Raw genomic sequence first — 8,250 nt, 5'->3', positions numbered from 1 at the left:
AAACCTGGCATTGACCAACTGTTTAAGCTGCTTTTAGCAATTTAAAACAGTTTAAACAGAAAATGTTTATATCCCTGGGATACAACATACATATGGTATTATCTACTCTGTTTTCTTAGCTGAACAATTATTCTAAATGTAACCCCCATAAACCATGCTGGTCTGTCTGTATGTTTAATGTGTTTGTTTTGTTAGTTCTTAGAATGCCCTGTAGGGGGCACTAGACCCACATTTCTCCTGTGTTGGTACGAGAAGAAGAGTAAAGAAGGGAGAAGAAAAAGAAATGGCAGACTATGTGGATTAAGCTCATTTCAGCAGAAGTAGAGAAGTTACTACTCATAAGTGCTGCTGTGATACGAAAGAAATCTGTTTATTTTGAACTGGATAATGTGTATTCTGTTCTGAGAGTTCTCCGGTGAGTCTGTTGTTTTATTTTCAGCTGCTTACTTACGCAGAATGGCTACCTAGCTGGAGCTAACGTTGCTCAGAGCAACAAGTATGGACACTTCATACTCCAACCGGAGTATTAAGTGTCGCTCTGTAAGCAGCATAGCTCTGTGAAATGAGACTGTTTATGATGAAGTGATGTTTATTAAGTAATTTCTTTATTACTGAGCGTTTTTGGTTTATTTTAAACGCTAATTTGGTTTTCACTGAGAAGTAATTGAAAGATTTCTCTGATTTCCGTATACCTGCATGATCGGTTAACGCTCTGCATGCAGGTTGGTTTTTTGTTTTGGACGACCGATACCTGAACGAGCCAGTGGTTCCAGAAGCAGGAGGGTTCCGCCGCCATCTTTGTGACTCGGACTGAAGCCTGGAAAGACGGAGGGCCTGGTGCTGCTGGAGCTGGATATTTTGCTTGGACAACAGGTAAGCTTATTGAACAAAAAGGGGGCCCCCAATCCTTTAATTTTTTCATTCCACAAACTATTTGTTAATGAACATTTTCACAACTGACAACTTATGTGCACATTGACTGAACTGACTGACTGAACTGTTATATTGAAGGACTAACTGGAATATGTAATTTCTTTGTTGAAATGAGCTTTACAACTACAGTTTAGCCCTCTGATGCATGAATTATGATCCTTTGTGTCAGAATTTTTCTTCCATTTTTTAAAATTCTTTTCTTAAGGCATAAAAAAGGTAGGAACATTTTTTTGTAAAAATAATTTTTTTTAATTTTTTTATTTTTATGTGATCAATTGTAATTTTGTCCAAATACAAAGTTGTTATTTGAAAAATACATCAGTACTATTGTTCCTTAGGGGTTATCTGATGTCACAATATTTTTTTTACTTGCAAGAGTCGTCTACAGTAGAAGGAGGGACCCGGTCGGTTCTCATGCTTTTTTGTCTGTCGGCCATATTGTATTTAACAAAAATAATTTCTTGCATTTGCAGCTGATGGCCAGTAGTTGATGGTATATTTTATGATGCATTAGTGTCCACTTCAGTGGTCTGTGTGCATTTATAACATAAAAATCCACAGGAAGCACAAGAAAATGGCTTTTAGATAGCTGTCCACTGTAGTGACCACTATGCATGAAAGGGTTAGAAAACCTACCCTCATTTTTTCCAAATATTTGATTTTTTTTTTATAAGGGTGGACAATTTCAGTTTTATACCTTAATCTTATTAAGGTAATTAGTGTTACCTGGATTTTTTTTTTTTTGTGGGGAAAGAAAAATAAACTTTAGTTGTTAAAACTTGTATGCTTATCATCCTCCTGTGTGACCCTAGAACAAAAGTAACTTTCCTACTGAATTTATTGCTAATTAAATTAAGTAGTGGTTACATAATGTTAAGAAGAAACTCTTAGTGGCGTTATCCCAATTGAGTCTGCCAGGATAATCCACATGCAACTATGAAACCTGGAAAAGCACAGCAATGTAGCTGACGGGCAGGTAGATACAGACGGAGGCCTCAACCAATGTAACTTGTTTGGGTGAGTAAACGGCACCAAACTCAACAATGGTGTCTTGTGAAAGTGTGGATAAATCATATGTGCAAGCAGTGTTGCTTAGGAAGAATGGAAACATTTTCGATTTATGTTATTTTAATTGCTAAGCTCATGGAAATCAGAGTCTGACTAATTGCATTACGTTGCTCTGTGGAATACTTCACGTTCCGATAAATACTGGGATATGACGTGTCTATTTTAAGTAAGGAAACTATTACTTATAATATTTTCACAGAACCTCTGTGCAGTCCAAAGCAACCTTTGAAAGGGTTGAGAGACAAAAGTGCCACAAGCTAATAAATTCATTATTTTAAGAGTATTTATATCTGCAATGTTTATTGAAATAACTAAGTGCAGTAATAAACACCTGATAATATTTATATAAATGTGACACCAGTTCATTAAATTTGCAATAAAATAATGAAATACTTTACTACAATGAAGCTTCTTAAAATGTCCCACTCCACATTTCTGTTTTCTGTTTAACGTGTTTTGTGAAACATTCGTGTTACCATGGAGAGGCTATTTTGGGTCCATGGTTTTTCACTTACTTTAAAATTTAGAAGGTGGAGAAAAAGCTGCATGCACCTAGGAACAACATGTGACTCGAAAAATGGGGGTAGGTGTTAAGGAAACGCTAATTTGGTGAAAAATTTGTGGCTGTGGCTCACTGATAAGAGCCTCTTCTCCTTAGCTCCTCCTGACAAAATGGGGAAGACTTGTCTGTTGCCCCATTAGCAGCCATTCCTACAAGGCCTCTGCCTTTTCTACATGGCTAGCTTTCAATAGAAGGGAGAAACTGGAAAATGGCTACTTAAGCAATGATTATCCAACTGAAAGGTACCTGTCATGAGAGAGAAGTGGCCAGAAGAATAGGAAGGGGCATGTGTGGGAGGATAGAAGTGAACGATTTTGGTCCTGTCTGTGCACCGAGACAAACGTGTTACTGTGAGATTAAAACCAGGGGCGCATGTTTAGCGAAGGCATTAAGAGGAGGAGGGAATGGGTGGAATTTGAGAGACGATAGAACAGAATTGGAAAAATCTCAAACGGGAGGTGGGGATTCACCAAGAAAAAACCTTAAGGGTTTCATATGGAGCTACTTTTTATGTGCTTTTGGCTTTCTGTTCTGGCTGTTTTCCTTTCCAATATTTTATATGAAATATTTCATGGAAATAAAATAATTAGGTGGATTGCAGTGTTTTTTTTCATGCCTATTTGAGAAGTCCACAATTAATCTAAAAGAAGAGACCATACAGTGTCTGTTAATAAGTATTGATTCACCTTAAACTTTTTTTGTCATTCTAAAATACCAGATTGAATGCTTTCTCTTAACTAGTTGATGGATCAGGATAAATTAGTGCAAAGCTGTGAAAAAAAAAAAAAAAATGCAAGTACCGTATTTTATACTAAAAACAAATGTTACAATTTGTCATACAAATGCATTCAGCCCCCCTGAGTCAATACTTTAAAGAATCTCATCTGCAATCACAGCTGTAAGTCTTTTACAGTATGTCTCTGCCAGCTTTGCACATCTACAGACTGAAATCATTGCCGTTTTTTTTTTTTTTTTTTTAAAGAAAAGCTCAAACTGTGTCTGAACATCAATTTTGAAGTTATATCATACATTCTCAATTGGATTTAAGTTTCCTCCTCACAGCATTTTGCTCGAAGGCCAAAAAGTTCAGACATGACGTGCCTCAAGAGGTAGGAGTTTGTCCTGTAACCTGTGGGTTTGCCGGTTCAAACCCTCACTCCGTCTGACTCAGTCGTTGCGTCCTTGGGGTGTGAATATGTGCATGAATGGGTGAATGAATGGATGTAGTGTAAAGAGCTTTGGAGTTCTCTAGACTAGATAAAGGGCTGTACAAGTACAAGCCATGTAGCATGCTGCTAACCCTGCTGCTCCTTCAAAGTTGCTATGTTCCCTTTGGCTGCTTCTCCCTCTTTCCTGAGCCAGTCTGTTTATTTGTATGCTTGTGTTTTCAGTAGATTTCCAGTTGTGCCATACTTTTCTCATTTTTGGATGATAAATTCAACTGTGCTCAAAAAGATGTTCAAAGTTTTAGATGTTTTTTTTTCTTTGTTTATATATATATATATATATATATATATATATATATATATATATATATATATACACAGTACAGACCAAAAGTTTGGACACACCTTCTAATTCAATGGGTTTTCTTTATTTTCATGACTATTTATAAGGCAAGAAATCCCACTTATTAACCTGACAGGGCACACCTATGAGGTGAAAACCATTTCAGGTGACTACCTCTTGAAGCTCATCAAGAAAATGCAGAGTGTGTGCAAAGCAGTAATCACAGCAAAAGGTTGCTACTTTGAAGAAACTAGAATATAAGGGGTATTTTCAGTTGTTTTACACTTTTTTGTTTAGTGCATATTTCCACATGTGTTATTCATAGTTTTGATGCCTTCAGTGTGAATCTACAATGTCAATAGTCATGAAAATAAAGGAAACTCATTGAATTTAAAGGTGTGTCCAAACTTTTGGTCTGTACTGTGTGTGTGTATATATATATATATATATATATATATACACTTTTTCAGACTTGTCTGCTATGTTCCTTGGTCTTCATGATGCTGCTTGTTCCTCAATGTTTTCTAAAAAATACTTTTAAATGTGTGGTTGTAATGTGACAAAATGTGGAAAAAGTTCAAGAGGTGTGAATACTTTTGCAAAGTAATATATGTTCAAAAACAAACAAAAAAACTAAAACTAAACAATTTTCTTGGTCTTGTTCCTAATCAGAGCTGTGGTCCACTACGGTGCAGCATTTACCTGTAGTTCTTTTTTTCTCCCTGCATTTTACAGTGGCTGCTTTTATTATTCTCACTAATTGCTTGTCCCTCTGGCTCTTTGTTTCCATGAGTCCCTGTTATCACCTCACTGTGCTGCCATCCAGCTGTGTCATAACACTCGTGCTTGGGTCTGGCAGGGATGCCTTGTGCTGCAGAATTTTTAATGGCCCCCACAGGCCTGGCCCACACCACCACATGAGTGGCTTAATGGAAGCTATTATTAGTGTTTACTCACTGGGACTTGCAGGGTCGACAAGCGTCCTGCCCATGTGCAGTGAGGTAACTTCTTATTTTAATGTTATGGGTAACATTAAGGCTCTGTCTCTTAGCACAATCGTTAACTCTGACCACTTTATGAGGTATTAACTGAGTTGTAATTTTGACTCAGTGACACCATGTAAGAGTTTAATGCTGTTAACTTGGGCTCTAATTGAAAACAGTTCCTGAGCTCTCTTACTGACTGAACAGATTCATTATTTTTCTTTCCTTTGTGTATGCATTTTTACACACTGGAAAGCGTCTTCGTATGCCCTTTGTCCATTTTTAAGCTACAGCCCAGTTAGCTAAATTAGTCAAAAAATTTCTATTGTATTTTTTATAGTTAATGAAGTTAGTTGTCAGCAAAGAATAAATCATTCAAGCAAAAAAAAAAAACAACAAAAAAACTGTGTTTTTCTAGATACTGTTGCTGTTTTTCAGGTAACTGGGTCATTTGTGGGCAGAAGAAAAAAGAACATACTTGATGAAAGAACTGACAGATGCAATGTCATTATGTTGATCTGTTTACTTGAGACTTTAGTAGCTATTGGTTCTGTGCAGAAATAGCAATAGGTCTCTTGATAGATACCAAAATTAGTCGTGGAGCTAAAGAAATGAAAATAAATAACTAAAAAAAGCCCTTAAAGACAGTTTAAAATTGGAGTTTTGAATTACACTAAAAAGGAATGGAAAAGTCAGTGTCCTAAGAAAAATATCTAAAGTCCAAAAATGATGAAAAACTGTTACTCATGATAGCATTAAAAATGGACAGAAAAAGTATTGCTCCTTTAAACCAAAGGAGAAATTATATGATGGTGCTTCATGTTGTACTGACATAACTTTTTATTATGCAATTTTGTTTTCAAGCTACCTTGAACCGATATTGTTTAAAAAACATTGAACATAAAACTGAAACACCTAAGCACGTCAAACAACAAATAAATCTAAAAATGGTACAGATATATTGTACAGCCCTTGTAATTATTTCTATTTTTACTTATTTCCAGAAATTTTAAAGTCCTTTTTGTACTTTTGAAAACCTCACAGAACTTTTTTATTTAACTATTCTTTCCAACAACATAGAAAAGGCACACTTTAAAAATCTCACAATATGGTCATCTTAGCCAGGTAGCAACCTCTCTTGGTCTGTTATTCAGCTGGTTATGCTTGTTCTGCTGGAAGCTCTTATGCCCTTTTGTTCAGTACAGCAGATTGTCTCTTTCTGATAATATGAAATCAGAAATGGATTCCAAAAAGTTTGGTACATAACTTAATACCAGCAACAGTTGCCATTCAGTGTCTGACATCTTCTATTTAAGGTAACAGTGAGATTTTTGAAGATCACAAAGAAAGATACTGAACAAGATATCACTTGTAATTATCCAAACTCATATAAACCTTAGGAATGTTTGCACTTTTTATACTTTTGACAATTTTAATGTTTCTAAGGAAACATAAACATTTCTAAGGAAATTCTAATGATGTTTGAAGATGATGGAACATCATCTTCAAACTTAATAGATGGATCATTGGGGCACACGTAAGCACACATACGCACTCTAGCATGCATAAAGCAGAGAAAAAGACTTGGATGGCTTGCTGGACTGATCACATTACCTCATCTCACATGTATTTCAGAGGCCTGGAACCTGATATGCATGCGATTGTTATTTTAAATCACCGTCTGGGAAAGCCGGTCTAAGGTCCTTGGAGTCAGTAACCCAGGGGAGGTGTGCATGGGAGAGCTAGGGAGACAAAGAAGACCGCAGAACCAGGATCTGACAAGATTAGGATTCCATTTTCTTTTCAAACTATTTAAAGGTGATTAAAATAAATGAAATAATAATAAAATATGCATTCAAACCGTTAAAGGTGTTTTACTTCTTGAAAGGCTTTTTATTTCACACTTTCCATATTTTTTTTCCTTTTTTTCAACCGGTGTTCGTACTTGCAAGGTTAATGTGTCTGTGAAGAGCGGGAACCGTGCATGATGCTGAGTTCAGGTCCATAAGAATATATTACACGTCACAGGACTGGGCAGGCAACATGCCAGAGGCCACTGGATAACTGCTGCCTCCCTCCCATCTGCAACCCAGGTTAATTAAAGTTCCTCATCCCTCGTGAAAGTATGCTTTTAAACAGAGTGCTATGTGTCATTGGATTGTATTTCAGTCCTTTTAATGATGGGCTCACTGTGTGTCCGTGCATGCGCAGATGCATTTGAATGGATTTGCTGCTAATATCATTTCACAAACTGGTTGCTCATCCACAACACGCACGTCTATTTCAGCTCTCAAAATGCGTCTGAAGTGTCACAGTTTTTCCCCATGGCAACTTTACACAATAACATTTAGCTTGGTGTGTTTGACCAGTGAAGACTGTTTAGCTCCATGACATTTGTGTTTGTACCAGTGGTGGCTTACATGTCTAAAAGAGATTGATCATTATTAGTTAATCAGCCCAAAGACAATCAAGATGCATCACCTGCATAATGAATAGCTGCTGATTCAGTTTCAAGTAACCAAACACTAAAAGGCAACTGGGAAATACTGGTAAAGAGGAGTCTAGATACAGAAGCACAACTTCTGGAGCTTTCTCTTAAACAAGCCACTAAGCCATGGGTCCACACATTCCTCCATAATGATGTGTTGAATCCACAAGGTTAAGTGAAGTGGGCTGTATGCTGTCTGACATAAACTGAGGCAACTTCAGCTTTAAACCACTTGTGTAACGAGCAGAAAAGAAGATTTAGTTGAGTCATCGTACCAAAAATAAATTTTATATACATGCTAAAGTATTCACACCTCTTGAACTTTTCACATTACAACCACAGACTTATTTTTGTGGGAGTTAATCAGATAGACCAACAAGAGGAAGTGCAAAATTGCAAAGCATAAGCAAAATGATAGACATCTTATGTGGCATGCATTTGCTTAGAGCCCTCTTGAGTCAACGCTTTGCAGCATCTGTAATTTGTGTAGGTCCATCACACAGGATCATAATAAAGTTTGATGATGTAATGTAACTAAATCTAAAATGTCCCAGGGATAGTGTGACTTTTGTGAGACAATGAAACTGGAAATCAAGAGCAAAATTGTAAAAAAAAAAAAAAAAAAAAACTTTTTTAAGCACACAAAGACGCTGCATGGATGGGTAAACAAACCAGTTTCTAAATTGAAACCAAATGTGGGTCCAGAC

At 36.5% G+C, this 8,250-nt stretch overlaps 1 long non-coding RNA gene across 1 annotated transcript in view; it reads left to right on the top strand.

The window, feature by feature from the left end:
• The first annotated feature begins 203 nt into the window (after positions 1-203).
• The window catches only part of LOC116729206 (uncharacterized), a 29,587-nt gene continuing 21,540 nt past the window's right edge, over positions 204-8,250 (top strand). The window contains exons 1-2 of the long non-coding RNA XR_004341107.1: positions 204-415; positions 723-873. This is a non-coding gene — a long non-coding RNA (uncharacterized LOC116729206). The remainder of the gene's footprint in view (positions 416-722; positions 874-8,250) is intronic.

Source organism: Xiphophorus hellerii, chromosome 12 (genome assembly GCF_003331165.1).
Source record: "Xiphophorus hellerii strain 12219 chromosome 12, Xiphophorus_hellerii-4.1, whole genome shotgun sequence".
Taxonomy (NCBI): Eukaryota; Metazoa; Chordata; class Actinopteri; order Cyprinodontiformes; family Poeciliidae; genus Xiphophorus; species Xiphophorus hellerii.
Note: the sequence above shows the minus strand (reverse complement) of the source record. Positions and strands in the feature narration are given on the sequence as shown.